This window comes from Acanthaster planci, linkage group LG17 (genome assembly GCF_054643075.1).
Source record: "Acanthaster planci isolate LZ-2023a linkage group LG17, COTS_SCS, whole genome shotgun sequence".
In the NCBI taxonomy this organism is placed as follows: Eukaryota; Metazoa; Echinodermata; class Asteroidea; order Valvatida; family Acanthasteridae; genus Acanthaster; species Acanthaster planci.
In genome coordinates, this window is record NC_141793.1 from 7,130,170 (window position 1) to 7,152,021 (window position 21,852).

General features: G+C 38.6%; 1 protein-coding gene and 1 long non-coding RNA gene across 14 annotated transcripts in view; one reads left to right on the forward strand and one right to left on the reverse strand.

Annotated features, from left to right (window-relative positions):
* Positions 1-1,164: 1,164 nt before the first annotated feature.
* On the reverse strand, positions 1,165-9,733 carry LOC110982493 (uncharacterized). Of its 2 annotated transcripts, XR_002598589.2 has the most exons (4): positions 8,985-9,733; positions 7,846-8,331; positions 6,903-7,714; positions 1,165-6,701 (listed from the first exon to the last, which is right to left on the reverse strand). It is a non-coding gene; the product is annotated as an uncharacterized LOC110982493 (long non-coding RNA). The 2 variants fall into 2 exon arrangements; XR_015428224.1 differs by lacking the exon at positions 7,846-8,331 and having other exon boundaries at positions 1,166-6,701.
* A 4,532-nt stretch (positions 9,734-14,265) lies between these two features.
* Positions 14,266-21,852, forward strand: part of LOC110982488 (growth factor receptor-bound protein 14-like) — a 185,968-nt gene continuing 178,381 nt past the window's right edge. For 6 of the 12 annotated variants that reach the window (XR_015428220.1, XR_015428223.1, XR_015428221.1 and 3 more), the window contains exon 1: positions 14,272-14,666. The gene's annotated coding sequence lies outside the window, so the exon portion shown is untranslated. Of the gene's footprint in view, positions 14,667-21,852 lie in introns of all 12 variants that reach the window. The other 6 variants (XM_087148302.1, XM_087148300.1, XM_087148304.1 and 3 more) reach the window with 5 other exon arrangements.

A 21,852-nucleotide genomic window follows, 5' to 3' on the forward strand; every position in this document is an offset into this window, starting at 1 on the left:
AAAACCAATTGCTTTTGCTTGGAATCAATTGGATTCCAATTGGGTTCAATTGATTTGAATAGTAAATTTGGACCTTTTCTCATTTGGACCATTTCAAACTAACTTGCACCATTTGAATGCCAATTCACACTCCAATTCTAACCAACCAAAGAACCAATTGAAACCATTTCAATACCAATTCAAACCAATTGAGTCCTATTTGAAAAATCCATTTGATGGGGGAAACAAGCTGAAAGCAAACCAATTAGAACTAGTTGCATCCCATTTGAAGTAAACAGTTGATCGAGGAAAACAAATTGATAGAAAGCATACCGGTTGGAACCATTTGATTCCCATTTGAAATTCAATTTGATTGGGGAAAATAAATAGCAAAGAAAAAAATGCAATTGAAACTAATTGCATCCCATTTAAAATCTCCAACTGATGGGGTAAAACAAAAGGGAGAGAAAACATACCAACTGAAACCAATTGAGCACCAATTGATTGCCAGTTTGACCCAATTCATTCCAATCAAATCCAATTCAAAAATCAATTGGTTTGAATAGGCCATTTGTAGTAGGGAATATTTAGAACAGTTTGCTGCATACAAAGTATGAAAAAAGAGCCATGATCCAGGCACATAGTCGACTGGCAGGCCCATAGCCGGGGGGGGGTTGAGGGGTTCAAACGAACCCCCCCACTCCCTTCTGAGTTCCACATGTTTGTGGTCTTTTTTTGTGTACTGAATATTTCAAATATACTGTAATATTCGGCATACAAGCCACGGCTTATACATTGATTCTCAAGCTCAAGGTGACCACGATTCTGCATATTAATGAGTCAATCTCCAGTCATATGTACTGTCGGGAAGTTCCGGCAAATATCCACATTTCAGGTCTTTCAGAGGGTTTGAAATCAATGTATTTTGGTTAAGTTTATTCAATATTGAGAACTGCAGTGTATACACTGTAGTTCTCAATATTGAATAAACTATAAACTATACATGACTTACATGCAACTTTTGGTTCGCGACAGACATGCAACTTTTCAATGCTGTTTTCCACAGCACATTGTAATAGGCCTTTATATAAAAATATGTGTTCACAGTGTAACAAGTTCCTCATTTGCTTTTGACGACACCCCCCAGTCTCTGGTCAGGTAACAGACCTGACTGGGATTAAGTGCAAAGCAGACCTGACCGGGATTAAGTGCAAAGCCGTTTGTTAAGTGTTCTTTATATTTTAAAGGTACCCAGGTACCTGGTATTGACAAAAAATGAGTACCCTGTTCCAAAAATACTCGTAAGCACACACCTCCTATGAAACATCATCTCAAAGGTGCATACTATTTTTATTATTATTTGGTTTATTTCATTTTTTTTGTGGCCTAGAGGCCAAATTGCAAGAATGTTAAATTATTACAAAATTTAAAACCATTACAAATACAAACAAATATGAATAAAGATTATAACAGTTCCAAGACGAAGTTTTGATGGATTAATTACATACAATATAAAAATTAACATAACATAACACATGAATAAGTAAATAGAAGATATAAATAAGAATAGCCCAGTTACGATATGTAAAAATTGTATAAAAACTTGTGTCTAAGTACGGAAGCAAGAAAAACAAAAATAAAGAACTTTTGAGTCCTAGCTGGTTCAGTTTTTGTATGAGACAGTGATGTGTTATAGATGATAATTAAGGTCACTTAATATTGATGACATCATATAACGTCATTTTAAAAGGTACGTACTTTAATGTCCAATAACAAGAGAACCTTCAGTCCTATGTGATTAAATTTTTTTGTGTGTATGTGACAAGGATTTGTTATATATGAAAATTGAGATCATGTTATGGTGACGTTACACGGGCTACTTGACATTACCTTGAAAGTGCATTCTTAAATATCTTAAAAAACTGTTTGTCCGATTGGGTTCACACTTGATATGTAGGTAGACTGGGATATTTGGTTTCATTGAGTTAAGATAATTGTGCCCTCATTGAGGGTCACTTGAAGTGATCTTGAAGGTGTACATTTTAAAGTCCTGTAACTACATGTTGAAAAACCATAATTCTAGTTGAGTTCAATCTTTGCATGCAGGTAAAACATGATGTATTACAGATGAGAATTGGGTTGACACCATGATAATTTCATAACTGGTCATGTGACGCCATCTTAAAGGTGCACATTGTAAAGTCGTATAACTAGAGGACTGTAGATCTAACTGGGTTCATTCTCGGTATGTGGGTTGGCAGGGCTGTGTTAGAGGAGAAACTGAGGATGTTATTGTCCTGACCATTGGATGACCATAGAGCAATGTTATATTTACCATGTGTTGGGTAGGAAGGTCCACCAAATGTAGTTACGGATAAAAGGGGCTGGGCAAGACAGTGATAGACAATACAAACTTTGAGACAGGAGTCAGGTATATCCCACTACACGGGAGAATAGTTAAAACAATTAAAGATTTGCTCCAAAAATTGAACATTGATAGAGACAAAAATGAATACGGAATTTGACAAACAGTTCCCTGCTATGGACAGTGATGATATGCAGTGACTTTCACATTCACAATACCAGATGATATATTGGAAACCCCTGTGAATATCTGAATTTATAAAATATAATTTATTAAAGTTCAGTTAAGTTCAGTTCAACTAAGTTGGCACACCAAACGCCAGTTTGAAGACTGGTCTGGAAAGGGAAGAAAGTGCACCTATGCACATTATAAGACGGTGCATCACAGATGGTATCGCGCGGCAACGGAAAGTCGAGTTATAAAGTTTGTTTTCTCCACTGCCCTTAAAAAGCACCAGACATATTCTCACAAAACAGTAATCAATTATACAACCATAAATTTGCAGTTTCCAGATCAAAGGTAGTATTAAACATATGTTTCTTGCTGAACGGACTATGTTAATTACCAGAGGATGTTTATAAATGATGTAATTGTTTTGATTGAGTGATTATGCTTGTAACCCAAATTAGCCAAAGCTACAGGATGAATGGAAAGCCAAACTGCGCTGGCTCTTACATTATGATGACCTTATCCTTCAATTTTGTGGACTTTTATTTTCTTTCCTACAAATCTCACGGTCGTGTTAACAGTTAACAGCTTTTAGTCTACATGCCTTGTCCACCTCAAGCAGATGCATCCCCATCAGATGTAAAGGGCCTTATTGGGCAGGAGTGTTCATTTTGTTGGTAGCAACGCAACCATAACACGGCATTTCCTAGTTCTTTGTAAACCAGCAAAGTTCAGTTCCAACCAAAGGAGCCTCCATTGCTAAGAAAACACCACCCTCTCTTGGTCCAACTTGAGGCTTTCAGCTTGTAAATGCTTGTATTTCAAATGCATTTTTTTCTCAAAATTTACAAATGCAGAAAAGTTTTTTTTTTTGTTGCAAACAGACAAAATGTCTCTTGTTTCTTTTTTTTTTCCTTTTTTACTCCAAACCGTTTAACATTTCTAACACTTAAATAGAGTACCAAAGTGTTACATCATTTTGAACCAGGAAGTGCAGTGAAAAGGAGTGCTTACGCATGTTGGTTCAAATACTGGTTCTCACTCTAATACCAATACACACATGTATTCACTTCACTACTCTTTACTGACCACTCAGGTACACCAATCATCTCCCTTGGTTCCCAAAGTTTTTGTACATTTTATCAAACATCGCAAACTTGCTTAAAATAAAAACACTCATTTAAACCTGATTATAATAACTCAAAAGGTTAGGGAAATCGTGAAACAATAGCCAATATGTGACACTGTCTATTTCATTCATGGGGAGCTTAATTTGCACATGTATGTCTATGTGTGCACAGGCAGCTATATAGACCGGCTGTCAAGCACTATATGCAATACTAGCAACTCAGGAGCAGAAAACTTTGCTTAATAATCACAATAAGCCAGGAGATCTGAACCCCAAAATCACCAAAGCAGAAAATAAATATGCGGATAGACTCTAGCATTTGTTACTTAAATCTACGGTGGCTAGTATTCACCAATTTGTTCTGCATGACCCTTTTTCTTTCGGCATTATATCGTCGTACTATAGTGTTGTATTGCCACACTATTGCATTATAACGCTGTACTATTGCGCTATAATGCCATATTGTTGCGTTATATCACAGTATTTATGGCATTATATCGCCGTACTATTGCATTATATTGTATTTATGGCGTTATGTCACCATACTATAGCGTTATATTGCTGTATTATTGCGTTGCTGAAAATTAACAGCGAGACTGTCATCGCCATTAATGCTGATCTGCATTTGATACACTGTCACTGCAGTTAAGCCAGATTTAAGTCAACAAAAGCCCTGACGAGTGCGACGTGGAGGCCAAAACCTACAGTGGGAAACGGTAAGCATTTGTGCAATGGTGTGGAGTCTGATTTACCCTTGTATAAATTGTTCATTTACAGCTAAATTTGCTTAGACTGGACTTTCATTATGCAGCATTACGATACTATTGAAGGCCTATGCAAGAACAGGTATCTACTTACAGGCAAAAACCATACGTTTTATTGGCACACAGTACGGTGTACTGTCGACCCAGCAGGAAATCTGTGCATGCCAACAGCAAGTACAAGTTAGGGTTCAATTTCCGAAATAAAAAGAATGTTTGACCCAGCAATTGGAAAAATGTGGGGAGCAAAGACACCATATTCCACTAGAGGGAGCTGTTCATGATAAACATGTGCATGTGTTTGTTTGGCTGGAAATTCCAGAAAATGACGTTTTGAACTGTTAACTTGAACTACATGTATTTTAAAGTTTAGTTGTTGAAAAGAAATTAATGTCATACCAAGAAAAGATGAAATGCATATTTTTAGGCCTACTTCAGACGTGACGAAGTACGCATAGAAATTTTCTTTTCATTTTCACTACATGTATGATAACATTGTGTGTTTCATAAATTACACACAACACCAACACTCAAAAGTCGGGGACGCCAAAGAAATATTTCAATTGAAGAGCCACAGTTTTCTTCTTGAAAAAGGACTTATTCTACATGTATTAAAACATCTCGCTGGTCAAAAATGCATTTATGATCAAACCAATCCTTTCAATGAGTTTGTTCACATATGAAAATAATAGCATCTTTTATTTAGATGTCACTAAATATGTAAGTTAAACTGGATCAGACCTTTCATTCCATAGATATAGATCCAATCAAAATGCCCCTCTAATGTGAGGTCACATGGCATGTGATCCTGATGTCACTTAAAGTTTACATCCATATGTTTCTTTATCTGAACCAACTAACGATTCAACCTACTCGGACTTGAACTTCAGAACATACAGGCTTTGAAAAATGCACCTTTAATGTGATGTACCTGATGACACTATAGTGACAAGAATCATTGGGACCATTGGGGGATGTTTGTCTATGTGTGTACATACATAAATCTGAAGTCAATCCAGGGTGGATCTAGGAATTTTAGAGGGGGTCAGGCCCGATCATTTTTATGGGAGGTGAGGGTTAACAAAATCCAAAGAACCCCAAGCAACCCCAAACATGAGTCCCAACCCCCAATGCTCTATCAGCAGTCCAATTTTTTTTTGTAACTTAAGTTTAAAGTTTCTATATAACCAAAGTTTGTTTTGATCATTTGTAGATTTCCATGTGGTAAATGACTCTAGCCTATTATCATTTTTATGTGCAAAACGTTTCATTCTGCATTTTGTATATAATTGAAGACAAATGGAAAACATCCACTGTATAAGTAAAATTGGCGTACCCCAATATTCAATATTGCGTTTCATAAATCTCTGGTAAGAACAATATGAGAACCATCGGAACAAAGATGGCTTGAAGTGATGTCGATACTTTGAGCTCATAGTAAAACTATCAGGTCTTGACTGAGTGGTAGAGGCTAGCACTTTGACAGGATAGGTCCTTTAACTTTTTCAAGTACTACTAGAAATATTTATTGCGTGTGGCCTGGCGGGACACATATGGTATGAGTTGGGGTCTGTGTGGGTCGAATGTACGGGTTATATGTGTGACTGAAAGTAGGATTGACTCCGAGGAAGATTTTGGGGAAAATGACTAAGTTGGAAGTGTGCTTTGGAGTTGCGGTTCAACGGCATGTTGCAGCAAAGAGCAACAGGGTCGCGCATGGAATGCAATGCGCTGTGGACAGTGCATGTAATCTACATGTAGATGGTCATTGCACGCTCGCTGTGGGGTAAGTGGTATGTGTAGTAGTGTGTACACTATAATCTGCATGCGTTCACTAGGGGAACAGTTTGTGGGAGCATAAGAATGCTATACTACCATAGATTTGTCATGCCAGAGTCATGCTCTAATGGAAGTGTGCCTTTTAGTCCTTTATGTTTAGACAGAACATGAGCCTGTATTAATTCACAGGATCATGCTAAAGCTCTTTGTAGGTGTCGTCTTAGATCAATGTACAGATGGACAGCCTCTTCTGGAGTATCAGGGGCCCTGCGTCCAGTGGCTTCCATCAGTAAACATGCATAGTTGAAGAGGTCCTCATCGCAAGGATAGATGTTTTTGAAGAGGGATTCCTCCCTGCACACATTCACTCTATCTTGATCCACTGTTTCAGGAAGTCCATGGTGTTGTACAACTGTGGAAGTTCAAATATGGTCAGGGGTCAGCCATCTGCTACATGTTCTTGTTTATTGTTCCTAATCCTGTGTCCATCCCACAGTTCCGCCATTTTGTCCAGATCATCCTGTAAATTAGAAGTAACTTTGAATAAACAAATAATTTGAATCCTTTGAGTCGAAGAAAAGTTGATGAACTCTTAAGAGAAATGACTTGGATTGACATTTACATTGAAACATGGATTGACCAATGGTCATGTTGCCAAACCATCCTATAGTGCGGATCATAATACGTATATGTATTACATGTGTATGTATTACATACATACCTGTATCATTCTCATGAATATGAATCGAATCAGCTCTTTGTCCAAACTGTCTCCCGAGAAGTAACCGTCATCCTTTATGTATGGAAATAAAGTCAACCGGAACTCTGTGCATTCTTTCCTCAGCTGATTTCACCAGCACTCGATGCACTTGTTAGCAGTACTCTTCCAAGTAATGAAGCTATGCTACCGCTAAGCCGATCCCCATGGAACTTTAGGTCCATGTCCATTCTCCGTCCCAAGATCAGTCCTAACAAAAGTTGGGTGGTCACGGTATGTTTCGATGGCATTGATGAAAAAGCTACCAATAAATTGAGGGTCATTTGTAGTGGCGTTTACTTCCAACCATATTATTTTTCGGGAGAAACTATCAATACACTCACTGATGCCCACTTCGCATAGCTTGAGTTTGTCATATGAGTCTATGTGCCAAATAAAATTCCTCGCCCGTATCTGTAATGCGCAAGCCGACACCTTTTTGTAGTGCAACACCCTCTGGATCAAGATGGAGTAACAATCTCCGTACTCTATGTCTGCCTACAACGAAACCCTCCTGAAGTAATCTGTAATGCATAAACCTGTGGCCGTGCAGCTGACCAGATTGCTGAAGCTGTTCTTGAAGGAACCTTACAATGTCCGCTAAGTCAGATTGATTCTTCCGACAATACAATCCAAGATGCCGCAGGTGTCACTGTGGGTGCGCTCACTCAGTGCAATGCCATGGACTGTTGCTAAAGTTGCAGCAACTTCAAGATGGGTGTGGCCAAGTTTGAAGTAATGCATGATTAGGCCACCAATGTCCATGATGCCTAAAACTGCAAAATAAATATAGAGCAAAATATTTTTATTAAGTTTGTGCATTATAGTGTAAATGTAAGTTCTTTATTTGCAATTTGAATACTTACAACACTTTCAGAATTGTGCACATTTCATTTTACAAACTTACATGTACTAAAGTAGCCCTTTCAATGGACACTCCGTCCTGGAATACGCCCAACTGGGCTACAAAACCATTTCAATGAAACCATGTTAACCCCTTCTCAACGTGAATTTCTTTCCGAAAGTTGACTCCAAGAATTCCAGCCTCGCTTGGCCACGAAGGCCACCTGCCAAACCACAAATTCTCAGTTTGTGGCCCGGCGTGCTCTGCATGCTTTGAATTACAAGGTGAAAAGGCTGATTGTTTGGTGGCATGCGGCTCTACTCATGCTTCCACATTCCCGTTGCCTCTTTTCAAAGTGGGGACTATTGTGAAGCTGGTGATTATGATGTAAATTTGGTCTTTCCATTTCTGGGTTACACACAAAGACCAATTACCATGTACACAAGAGCCAGGGTCTGCATTCTTTCACCGTTGCTCAAGTGTGGGCCGAGAATAATAGCTGAAAAGCAGGCTGAGGATCTCAATTTTTACGGCGTGTCTTAACGCGTCCTGGCATGAAGGGGTTAATCAGAAAGAGCATTTAAATGTAGCATAGAAACATCTACACAATTACATCTTTTGAAACTTTGCATTTTGTTGGGCTTGTTACACAGGCGTGAGAATTAAGTTATGGCTTCAATTATTGAAGCCCTACAATCGAGCAGTTTGGGTTTTAGTTTTATTCCAGTAGCATAGGTTTCTTTAAAATGTTTTACAATCTCCAACCAAGAAACGCAGGTAATTAAATCTTACTGTCTAGACAGAAAGTGGTATGAAAACAAATGAAAGAGCCACCAACAAGGGTAAGGAGCAGGAAATGACTTTCACAAGTTTCACTAGGCCAATTACAAGAAATGCAAAATTACATGTTGGCTGGAAATTCAAGTATGGATATCACTGCCTCATTTTCTCTAGAACGGTTTCTTTTCAACAAAATGATTGAAATAGGATGTGTAAACAACCCAAAACATGACATTTAGGGGGATTTCAGGAAGTCTACATTTAACAAGGGGCCCTGCAGGAGGTGGCATGGAAGTGATGCTTGATGTAGAAATAAATATTAACGTTTCATAATACACCAGGCAATCAAATTTCTACAAAAAATGTATTACATATTTTGATAAAGGCATGCTTCAGTTACCAAATACATGGTGTAAACTTACCTAAAGGTAGGAGAGGTAGTCTAGCATGGCATTCGTAGCCTTCCCCGTCTAGATGCACTGCTTTGGTTGTTTCCTTTAATTGCATGTTTCAGGGAATAAAGTATGGCGATTAACGCAAGAGTATGGCATTATAACGTAACAGTAGGGCATTATAATGCAATAGTACAGTGTTATAACACAATAGTACAGAGATATGATGCAACAGTTGGCCTTTGTAATGCTACAGTATGGCATTATAACGCAATAGTACAGGGATACAAGGCAATAATACTGCAACACAACGCTATATAGTATGGCAATATAACGCAATAGTACAGCATTATAATACAATAGTATAGAATTATAATGCAATACTATGGTGATATAACGCTAAAGTATGGCAATATAATGCCGAAAGAAAAAGGGTCATGCGCAAGGAGTTGGCGAATATGAGCCACTGTATAAATCACAGAAATCTTGGATAAGTATCTTGCTTAGTTGATCCTTTTAACAAATGCTTCCCTAACATTTCATTGTCAACCTTCAGTGCTAATGTATTAATATGATTCCTGGCACAGCCCATTTGTTAAAGTGAGATTTTACCAGGAGGAACCATTGTACTGGATGTCGCACGAAATTTTTAAGTAAATGACTTTATTTTAGTTCAGAATTCTACTTCTAGTGAGGACCACCCCAATGGTGAAATAAAGGAGATGAACATACATATTAAAAAATGTGGTAATTTTAGTGTTTTTATTTCATTTTGCATGAAAGTGTTGGCCCATAATTCTTTCACTGAAACATTCGTGGGGCAGGCCACATTTGAATTGGCCGGAGTTCAGAACTAAAATAGCTATTAATTTTTAATCTTTGGAAATCCATATTAACAATCAAAATCAATTGTGAGCTGTTTTCATATCAATTGTGAGCTTTTTGGGAAAGTGATAGAGTAAATTAAGGTCTAAACTGAAAGTACCTTATCAGTTAAAATCGGTAAAAGATATGAATTTGCTTTCAACAGTCTCCAGTCAGATAGCATTCTCCAAAAACTTGGACCAGTGATTGCATGAAATACTCGAGCTCTCTCTGGCAACAGGTTGAAAAAGCTCAAAAATGTATTTTGAGTTGATGGCTGTGGCAAAGTTACATGTGATTTCTTGAAATTTGAAGATATAATAACTTTCATACATACAATTAACACATCTGAAACTTCATGCTAATAACATCATCAGATCAAAAGTTATAACAAATGACCTTTACTTTTTCAGAAATCGCTAAAGAATAAATCCTGTTAGGTATAATTTTGAATTGCCCATCAAATGAAAGGGTAAATATTGGTGTTACTTGTCCAAGGTCATAAGGCTTGCCTAATTGTTCATTCGCACGGCCCGCCAATAATGAAAAGCCATCATTGTAGTCGTTGATTCCCATTTGATGCCTGTAATGCTATCCCTGTAAACCCATAGGCTTTGTGCATGCCTTTGTATTTTGCGCATACCACAGAATAACCAAACTTTCAATTGAGATGAGTGTGTATGCTTTTTGATCTGGGCTAGCAATTTCACTTTCAATGTCAAGTCAGTGCATGGTCCAGCGATAGTGCTAGGTTGCTCAGAGACCTGAGTTGTATTACGAGCTATCATCTTCAATTTTTTTTCTTCACCTCGAGAAACTATTCTTTCTCAAAGATCCTTTGGCATGTATACATGTGCCTGTTGAGCACCTACATTTGACTGAAGTTACGTTGTAATGTGGCGACATTTGCTTTTTACATTGCTGATGACTTACTGCCAGTGATTATATAATTGCAACTAAAATTGTTAAACAGATTTTTAGAGTTAGGACTGGTGGAATAAGGGGGAGAGTTAGTTGGTTGTAAATTGTGTAAAATAATTGAGTAAAACATACAAGAGTGAGGGTTATTTGCATCAGATCAAGAGAAATGTCATGACCTTTCCAGACAAGAATGCATAGTTCCGGCAAGACAGTTTATCGGTTTGCACAAGAATAATATTCTATATATAATCTATATCTGCTCTGGCGCATATTCGGGTACATAACTCGAATGTGTCAAGTCAACCACATTTGGTCTTGTTTCCCTATGCCCTTCTCTTAACACGGGGCAGAGCTATTGGACAACTTGACGCGTCGCATTTATTTTGTTTTGCATCAGGTCGTACATGTGTAATAATTTCTATAGTGAACTGTGAATTTCGAAAGAATGTCGATACTCTGTGTTGTTGGTGGCTGTTGTCACAATCAAAACAATTCCCTGGAGAGCAGTTTGTTAAATTCCCAAAAGAGTCACACCAGCGTGTGTAGGTTAGATTTGTGGATAACACACAATTAGATTTTTATGAGGACTCAAAATTCCAAAAAACTTGTGCATGTTTATATGTATGTAAAGTAGCTCTTGAAGGTTTGCATGGTGGAATACAATAAGGTAGAGGGTTTGCGGATACACCATGTCTCTTTTGAGTATGTGTGGTTCTGAAAAGAACCGGTTACTCAATTGTTTCAGACAGTGAGTGCTCTGTCCATCTTCAGGACGTATGCGATCCAACTGTGCTGCTGCTTATATGCTGTGGGTGATCACTGAGGCATGGGAATTGGGATTCAAGCAATCTGGGTACTGGGGCGTGAAGGCGAGAACTGTGTTGAGAGCTGCTGTGACTGCTCACTGGCACTTGTCAGTTGGTGTTGGGGTGCTGAGTGCCGGATATAGGGGACCCATGTGGCACAAAGGTTAGGAGTCCGTGGGTATAGGGGACCCGTTTGACAGGAGGGGGCACCAAATATCACTGATGTTGTAGCCGATGTCTTGGGGGACCGTCTTGTTCTTGAAGATGTCAATGGCCTCGCGAATACGTGGGGGGGGCATTGCTCGATGCTGGCGATGAGATGTGCTTCATGCCATTTGATAGCATGGTCTATTTCATGTGAATGTTTCACAATGGATGACTTCTTGTAGTCTCCCCGTCATCTATGTGCTTGGTGTTCGTTGAGTCTAGTGGTTAGATCCCTGCCTGTCTCTCCGCTGTACACTTGACCGCATTCACAGGGGATCTTGTAGACGCCGGGTCTAGACTTGAGGTCTTGTGGAGTGATTACAGGAGGTTTCTGATCTTGCTGGGTACCATGTGGAACACTCTGATGCCCTGTCTCTGGAGGATGCGCTGGATTTGGTGGGAAGTGGGACCTAGGTATGGGAGGGTGACTGAACTATTGTGTGTGTGGGGTTTACCAAGGGTATAGGGGACCCATCAGTTGGGGCGAGGTGTAGGTTGCTGGGTCTTGACTTGACTCTTCTTGAATCCGTTCCGCTGGAGTGCCTTGGAGATGTGGTGGAGCTCATTGTTCAGGTTGCGCTGGTCACATACGTTGTATGCCCGGCGTACGAGGGTGATGTTGACCGAGTTCTTGATCTTGAGGTTGTGAAAGGAGCACTGATGGAGGTACCAGTCTGTGTGGATGGGTTTCCGTTAAACCTTGGGGGAGAGGGTGCCCTCAGGTTGTCTGTACACGTATGTACATGTCCCAGTACTGACATTTACATGTACCTCACCAACTCCTTCAATGTCACTTTCTTCGTCAAATGAATGAGACAAACAAAACATGACAAGTGATCGCTGTCATGATTGAAAAAAGCATCAGCGCTGAAATTATCGTTTGAGTCTGACATGATTGCACATGCTAACGCTACTACTTTACGTACACGTTGAGGCGTCATTGCATAACAGTAAACAGTCACCGGATGAAGGACTCTGTCCTATGACATCACGATTCTTGGGAATTTCTTCAGACAACTTTTTGTACCCGACGGCTGTTATTTAGTTTTTGCTCCCATAAGGGAGTGAAATAGTGTCGTGAAAACAATAATTTTTAACACATTTCTGCGCATTTGAAATTATGCAGATGTGTTTTCTTGTTATATATATGTTTGTTTTATGTATTCATGCATGTTTTACAAGAAATCTTTCCAGCAAGGGCCCATCCCCTTGAAGGATGAGCTTTAATTCAATAAGACACCTGCCTATCACCATTTTGTGATTGACATTTTGCAGAGGACATTTTGAAGCTCTGGCCAAGTCAATCCCTGCTGTCCCTCCAGCTGTCTCAATCATTGTTCATTCCATGCATTCACTTAAAATGTCCCACTCCTCACCACATGGTGGGGGCCTGGCTGCATTGCTATCTGGTTTCCCTGGTACCTCTGAAATTTAATTTAGTTTCCCAATTTCCTTTTTGAGACTTCTGAGTGAGAGCTCCAATCGAAAACTGTGTGGTTTAGTTTGACTCCGTTATACCTAAGCTGTCTGCCCTACTGTGAGGCATCATTGCCTATTAGGCCTGAAACCTGCCTGATATCTCTCAAGTACTTGTAGTACCTTGATAAGATGATGAGTTACAGCAGAGTGAGGAAAAGTTATGTGTGGTGTTTCTCCCACCACAAGGATGTCATATTGGCTGCAATCACAGAAGATTTTCCATGTATTGCCTATGTATAATTTTCAGTTCTCACAGGTTGTATAAAGACCAAGTGCTTAGTGCAAGATCTTCTATTGTCAAGTTTAATTACTTAAAGATAATCCTAGGTATATTTTGTATGCAATCCATTTGTCCCATGAATTCTGTCAGCTACCACAAAGTATTTTTTTTAAAGTTGTCTGATGTGTGACTGAAGCTTCACTGATATTCGTATCATCAGTGTATTCATAGAGTGTATTACTGTTAGTGAAGTTGTGATTTTAAAATAGCTTTAAACAAATTTATGATTCAGAGTTGATTGGTTTTTAAGTTTTAGTTGCTAAGGGCCAAATGAATTTATTGAAGTCCATTGTATTAATTTTTTGAGAGAGAAAAAAATCTGCATATATGAATGAAGTAGCTCAGATTATGTGTCTTTCTTTTCAAGAGCTGCACTTGTTTCCTTTTGTTTGTTTAGTTAGTACAACATCAGGGCTAAAGTAAATGAAATTTAGCTCAGTTAGGATACATAAAGATGTATATGTACCCGGACATTCCCACCCCTTCCTAGTTGTTGTCCTCTTCCTTCCTCTCCTTCTGGCCTATTATAGACCTGTGTAGAGACAGCTGCAGTGTACATGTACATGTACAACTGTACATGTACATGTACAGTACATTTGCACTATACTGTGTGCACCCACTCATAGCGACCTGTGCAGTAAGCACCTCCCGCACTACAAGCCCATGGATGATTCCAGAGTCACTGCTTGGGAATGGTTCGCATTGATTGGCCAGTGAGATTTGCAGTGACCTGGTCCTATGCTTTGAGTCTACTCACTGCGTCCAATATATACATGTACATGTACAATACATGTTGTGGTATAACAGCTGGAGTATGTGTTGTACACTTATGTAGTTGAAACAGCTGTGTGCATCTTACAAGAACTCTCTTGCTGGTTTTTCAGGAAATTCACTGTGCTTCGAATTGCCATTCACACAGTTGTTGTGCAATTGGTCATTTTGTGCACTGAGGATTAATGATACTAGCGATCACTGATGGTCTGCAGGTTTATGGTAGGAGCTAAATCTAAAAGCTCTGTATTTTGACCATCACAGTCATCCTATGTGGGCTTTGAATCTCCAGAATTTGGATGTTTGCAGGAAATGCTTGGTTCATTCGGTGGATTTTTATCTGAGTCAGGATTGCAGTTCTATCAGCACTGAACAAGTTTAGAGGTAAATATGCATGATAAGATTTTTATTGGTACAGATATCTTTAGATGTTGGTTCATAGATATTATTGGAACACATAGTGTTCTTTTCTATTCATGAAACAATGTGGTGAGTGTAGGGAAGCAACTTGTGGAAAATCATCCATCAGCTTACTCCCATGCTTTTGTGTTCATAAGCCACATTTCTATAACAGCAATGTATTGTGAATTTGAAGTACCTGTACATTTACCCCAAGATAACATCCAAGCATAGATCATGATGCATGTACATGATGTAGCTTGCAACTGACTTTAGAATTTGTGGAATTTTTGACAGCAAACTTGTTTACATGTAACTTTACATAATAGTGTCTAAGCATATGAAAGGGGAAAGAAAACACAGATTCATTTATATGCATACCGTGCAGAACCCTACCTGTGTAGCAGAAAAGCTCACCTGCTCTACATGTACGTGTATAATATATACCCATATGCACTACACACTATGTAAATTGTGGACTTGTGCAGTGTAGAAGTTAGAGTGTCAATATTTACTCTTTTTGTTGTTGCATCACATGTACTTCCAAACTGTTAAAAGGCATACATGATATGTACATGTGTAGACTGGTACATGTACATGCATGTGTTTTGTGGTACATTTATAGTGTTCAATACGTAATGTTTCCTTCTGTCATGTTCAATACAAATACTTCCTTGTGTCGATACATAGTAAAAAGATTATTTGAATGTGTGAACAATATTAGGACAGCTCAAGGCCTGTACTAGAGCAACAGTTTACTTGTACATTTTGTGATATTTTTGCTCGTGCGTGTAACTGTCTTCATGGGAGGTGTGCAATTCTACCATACCCAGAATACTAATCAGCAAACTTTTGCACATAAATGGGATGAACTTGAAATAAACATATCTGCTCCGAGCAGAGCAAAAGAGGCCTTTTTTTAGTATTCACCACGTCGGCGCTCGTTTATAATGGGATCGATGGTGCATTTGACAGGCTGAGTATGCTTAAAAAATTTATTCCTTAATGTATTGTCTTTGCGTACACACAGAACGCATGCAAAAACCCACTCGGAAAACTTACTACCATCTGTCTTTCTTTTGCTGCTTGGGGGTGCACTTCAGCTCGGGCGGATACTTTAGTATTTCATGTGTTTTAATATTTCCCTTCAAAAAAGAAAAACAACACAAAATTTGTAACTTTTTTCACTGCCTGATAAGTTCGGAGCCACTCAAAATTTTGTATGTTTTTTAAATTTCGACTTTTTTTCGAAATAGTGGGTAGATGGGTCAAAGAAATAAATTGAAAATCAAAATTAACTTTTTATGTTAAAATCCCCCCCCCCAAAATATTTTTCTGATTTGTCTGAAATACACGTAGCGTCCGCGCCACGAGAACATTCCAAAAATGCAATATGTTTCAACTTCATTCCCATGTACAGACAGGTTGACTTTGCATGTACATGTACACCGTCTCCGTGTACATGTACGTGCACATACGTTGGAAACATCGTGAAAGGAGGTTTTTTATTATACTTGAAATCTGGGCACTCAATAGGCCACACAAATGTGGCAGGGTGCCAGGTGTATTAACCTACCGATACACATAGAGAACATTGAACACCAGTTGTTAATAATGTGTTGCATTACAGATTTTTACATGTATTTTATTTAAATCAAATGCATGTACAATGCACTAGGAGAAAATTTTTTTTGTTAATTGAAATGTGGGGTGGGTCAAGAAAATTTGGAAAAAAGGTCGAAAATTAAAAAACATTGAAAATTTTGAATGGCCCCTTACTCAGTAATTTTTGGAGTTAGTTCTGTCCCATGAGAACAGGTTCTTGACATCAATGATTAAGAAGCCTGATATATGTACCTGGCTCCGACGCAGACCTCGTTCACTGTGTACATAAGCAGATGTGGGGGCTTACAATTACATGGTATTCAATTGAGAAATGGTTTTGAACTTTGATTTTATATATTGCATCTAAACAAGTGAATGATATGAAGTTAGAGAAACTCATTAATTAAAAAAATGAGATTTCTGGTAGTACATATGTTTCATTACTTAAGTATTTCTTTTTGCAAGTTTTTCTGCCAGAACACAGGCATAATTAGCATGATACTGGCCTTGCATGAACCATACATGTATCAGAGCTTTATGGATGCATCAACTGCAAGTAGGTGCATGTGGCTACAGTGAAAACCAGAGGGATCCCGGGATCCTGGTGATTAATCAGGACTGCACCTTGAAGTATGTCTCACGTTATAGCTCCTTCTTACTTGCAATTACTTATAATAATTTACGTGGATGTCACTAGATTCAGTGAAGGGTGTGAGAAAGGCAGCAGCAATGTCATTCATCAAGTTTTCGTATTTTATTCCATTCCCTGCTGTTGGATTGAATTTGATTCTGGGAAGAGATTCTCCTTGATTAAATGATCTCTTGTGGATCAATTTCAGTTGGCCTAAATAATCCTTATTTGCAAATCAACAAAACTTCTCTGGTGGCAGAGCTAGCAGCGTGCAGAGTGTACACAATTAGGCCAATATATATTCCACAGAATATCCTTAAGTGAACATGGCATAGATGGCGCAGCATGGCACAGCATGTGCATGTAAAGCCTGGCCTTACATTTACAAACAGCGGACAAACAATGAGAAACAATGGATGTAAATCAATTCCAAGGCATTTTCATGGAACCTACATGTAACAATTTTCAACCCCTTTTGGCCATTCCTCTATTTTTTGGGAAAGGTTGGAGCTCACAGTGGAATGTCAAGAAACGTACACGTACATGTATGTACTGTACATGTACATGTATGAGCAGTACAAAAGGAACACTGCCATTACCTTTTTTGCCCGAGTGATAAAAAAGTCAGTATATGGCACGAGTAAATGAGATTGAGTGTTCTTGAAGATTTTGTGATTTTTAAATAGTGGGTCATATTTAGGGCATTTCCATAGTGTTTTGAGGGTACATACTCTCAGGTGATATCATTATCCTCAGATTGTAATCTCAACCCTTGTCCATGAGGGAAAAAAATAGCAATCAATTAGTCCAAGTAAATGGTGCACAACCAAGCAATAACCCTCATGCGGTGCTTATCATTTTAATGACATCTGCAAGCAAGAAAAAAAACAGAAGAGAGAACAAAACAAAACCTTGACTACACCTCTTATGACATCCACTGGTGAATTGGCTTATATCTAGTTGTTCTTGATATCAGCATACATTAAAATTAGAATTTAGTCTAATTTTCTTCAATTATGTTCAGGAGACAGAATTCAGATACTGAAAATGCCCCTGCACATGTTACCTGTTGGAGGCCTGTAAACCAAATAAATGGAGCTTCCAGTTTAGTGCTTGTATTCCACATAGCTGGATTTCATGGAGAATGCAAAAAAAAAAAAAAATCTTGCATGTGATGACAGTAATATCATCAACAAGGGATTTGTAATGCAAGATTTTCCATTCAGACTTTCCAGGACCGTAAAACCGGTACTTTATACACTTTACATGTATGTCTTTTCCCCAGGATATACTAGAAGTTAGCAGACTGGTCTTTGTGCACTGCTTCATCTAGTGTTGTATATTTCATAGTCCTTATTGTGTTTGGATTTGGTTTTCTCAAGAGCTGAATTATGAAATAGAACTCCTTCCCACTGGTACCAGGCACATACATGTATTAGAGAAATATGAAAGGGCTGCGTAGCACCGTGATAAGAATATTGACAAGAATATAATATAAAATCAGTGCTCTGAAACATGTAATTGCCGAGCTTTTGGTAACTAAGTACCTTCTTCAGCAGATTCAGTTACCCCAACTAAGATAGCTGTTCTCCCCCCCCACCCTAGGGCCCCCTCTCAATGTTTGGTCTCAAATGTGGTCTGCACTCCAGCTTGAGATGACAACATTGACCAGGGGCGTGGGGGACCTTGAAAGGGTACACATATGGCTATTGACATGTGTCCCAACAATTTTGTTTAGGATTGACTGAGGATTGTCTGAGTTTATATGTGCCTATATGTATTATATGTATGCCTGGAGGGCCTGCTAACTTTACATCCATAGATATTGATAGAACAAAAGAATTTAAAGACTCTAGATCTCAACTTTATTTTAAAACAAACAATGTCAACAAGCTGAAGTATTAGGGACACTGAGCTAATAGTGCATAAAATGTTTGTGAATTATCTATGCTGTGCAAAGACAAAAATTGCAACGATTGCATTTCTTTACCTATATGTACATGTACACCAAACAGCGCGTAGCATGCCCTCACTCACAAATGCAACGCGCATGTGCAGTATACATGAGACAATAACAACGGTGAGCTGCAACTCATCATTCAAGAATTTTAGTATCTTACTTCCTCTCTTTGGGGTTTTTGATGGATCATCATTGCATTTTTCGAGCCAGTAACGGAATGACGAAATAAGAAAAATCCCATAGGATTGTAATTTGTTTCTGTACGAGAATGGGCCTTCAAATTTGGATAATTATGGGCCGAAATGCTGTGGTGCATTGTATACAATGAACTCCGACAAAACAGTTGTGATTTTACACACACAATGAATAAATGATTTGATCTTCCTTTTTCTTATACTTGTACTATTTGTCCACAATTTTGAACTCCCAGCTGTAATTTTATGTTCTCCAAGAACAATGCCACTTTGTGTCACTTTGAGTCACTTTGAGTGACTTGGAGTGGAGTTAATGGCTATTTATAGTTTTAGAAATAAATGTTTGGCAAACTGCTTATAAGTTTTGATATGGATGAAAACGTTATTGTAACAAGTATGACACTTCTGAACAGTAAAAATACAAGAACACTGTGATCAAGCTTTCACTATTAAATGCAAATAAAATAAATTTTTGGCAAAGGAAGGTTTGAGTAAATCATATCCGACTCAGGCCAGCTTAGCATACACATATACATGTACTTAGTCCAGTCCAAGAGGCCGTTATGTAGGCATTTAATTGTACATGTATGGTCAGAACCAGTGTAATAACATTCTCACTGATCCACTCTGCTTGGGTCTCCAGATCATAACCAAATTCCCCAAATGATCCCAACTATGACCTGAACGTATGCACAATAATGCCCTGTTCATTTTATGGGTGTGCTGGGTTCCTACAACTCAAGGACAAGTGAATTGTAGACCTTCTGTCACAAGCTGTACACTGTACAAGTGTACCTGTACATGGGTCATGTGTACATGTTCATGTACATGTTCGTGCACTCGTGCAGAAGTTCATCATGCATGCGTGCAAGGGTTTTCGTAGGAATTTGTTGATAGTGGAAATGCATGCTCTTCAGTGCGGCCATTCTGTCAATGTCAAAGTAATTTGGTATTGATGTGTATTGTGCTTATAGGATCCATATAAAGATACACTTCAACGATGCATTATTGATGTGTAGAATACTTGGGCTGAACCCCTTTCCTGATCTTGCAGTATATTCCATATCCATATTAACCCCGCCCCCCGCTTAAACTTTGTGCCAAATGTAGGCCAATCATATGATGGCATATATAGATATGAAACCAACGCCCTGACAGACCCCTTCGACTTCAAAAACCATACATAAAGGTCAACCGCTAACCAGCACTTAGCCTATGTGTGTAATTGGAAAGATCAGCATGTCAGATACATTGCAGCAGTGTGCTGAGTTATCTGGTGCATTCTTACTCTCTAAAAATCTAACACTCTTACTCTCTAAAAGTGTTAATTAAATTTAACTTAATAAATGTTAAAATCCACACTTTCTTTGAGTTCGGTCTATGACCACTCTTTCATTGTTGATTCAACACTTTTAAAAATGTTCCGAATGTTACGGATAATGGATTACCTCATCAATATACATGTAAACCCGATATCAGAATTTGCTAAGATGAGAGGGTGTGATATCTGTAATTTTTACTGACTGACCTTTCCTGAAAATAAACAACTTTTAGAAACACAAAATCAACTTCAGAAAACCTTTACAGTTTTACAGTCTGTGCTTATGAAAACTGTTCTTTGTAGCTTCCTTACTTTGTCAACATGGCGCTTCTACTCATCATCAGTTCCTGAGCCCTCACAGGCACCTTTGAATTTTTGTTTCCAACACAGTATACGTATTCTCCAAGAATGAAAAGGAGAACAAGGGAGCTGCATATTCAAGATTAATATATATTCCCCTAATTGGATCTTGAAAAACTTACCTACATGTACAGCTTGTGTGAAGTCATCAGCACAAGGCAGTGCGTGATGCCCATCGACAGGGATGCGCGAGTGCCCAAGCACAGCAAGTATGGCTGAGTCCAGTCTTGACGTCTCTGCTTCTGTTCGACCAGGTGTTCCTTAAGTTTAATGAGCTCATAAAACCTACAAACGTGATTACATAAGCTTGGAAGATCATGTGCAACTTACCATTGTTCCCAAGGAAATCTGAAAACAGAATAGGGCGACTTTACATGCCAGAAACAAATGAAAGTCACCATGACATTCAGCACAATTTTGAAGGGTTCTGTAAGAGCTGGAAAACTGCCTCAACCATCGTTGTGGCCGAGACCAATAGCCTGTAAATTCACCATTGTGCAAGATAGTCATGAATGCTAGTGCAATTAATGTCATCATATCAGAAGTAGTCTATCTGAAATAAACCTTGTATATGTTCTTAATTTCCATTACATTCCTTGAGAATGCTCTGCCTTATTTCAGTTCCAGGTCATTTTTCCAAAAACAATTTCAGGCCTTCCCATGACTGTAATAAAGTAACTTGCCTCGCAGTTAACAAAACAGATCAACTTGAATTCAACTAATTAGGCAATCAGCAATTTAGCATGAATTACCAATGTGCTTAACACTGGGTGAATGCAAATGCTCAGTTTCATGTAGGTTTGCAGCAAGCTTACCTAGCCTGAAATATCAGAAAGGGATTTCTGCAGGTCCTTTTTGAAAGTAGAAAAAGGAGGTCATAAGGATGCAAACACTTCAAACAACTGCTTCATCACAAGAAAATAGTTCAGGGATGCTGCAATGGAGCTTTTTCTCACACTTTGAGAAGGCAGCAGATGAGTGAGCGGACAAAAGGCATAGAATGACTTCTCATCTGTGGAATAAAAAATTTGCTTAACCTGAGAGAAGAAATCTCAACTGTAATAATAATTCTATAGCCAACATTTATTTTGAAAAGACGT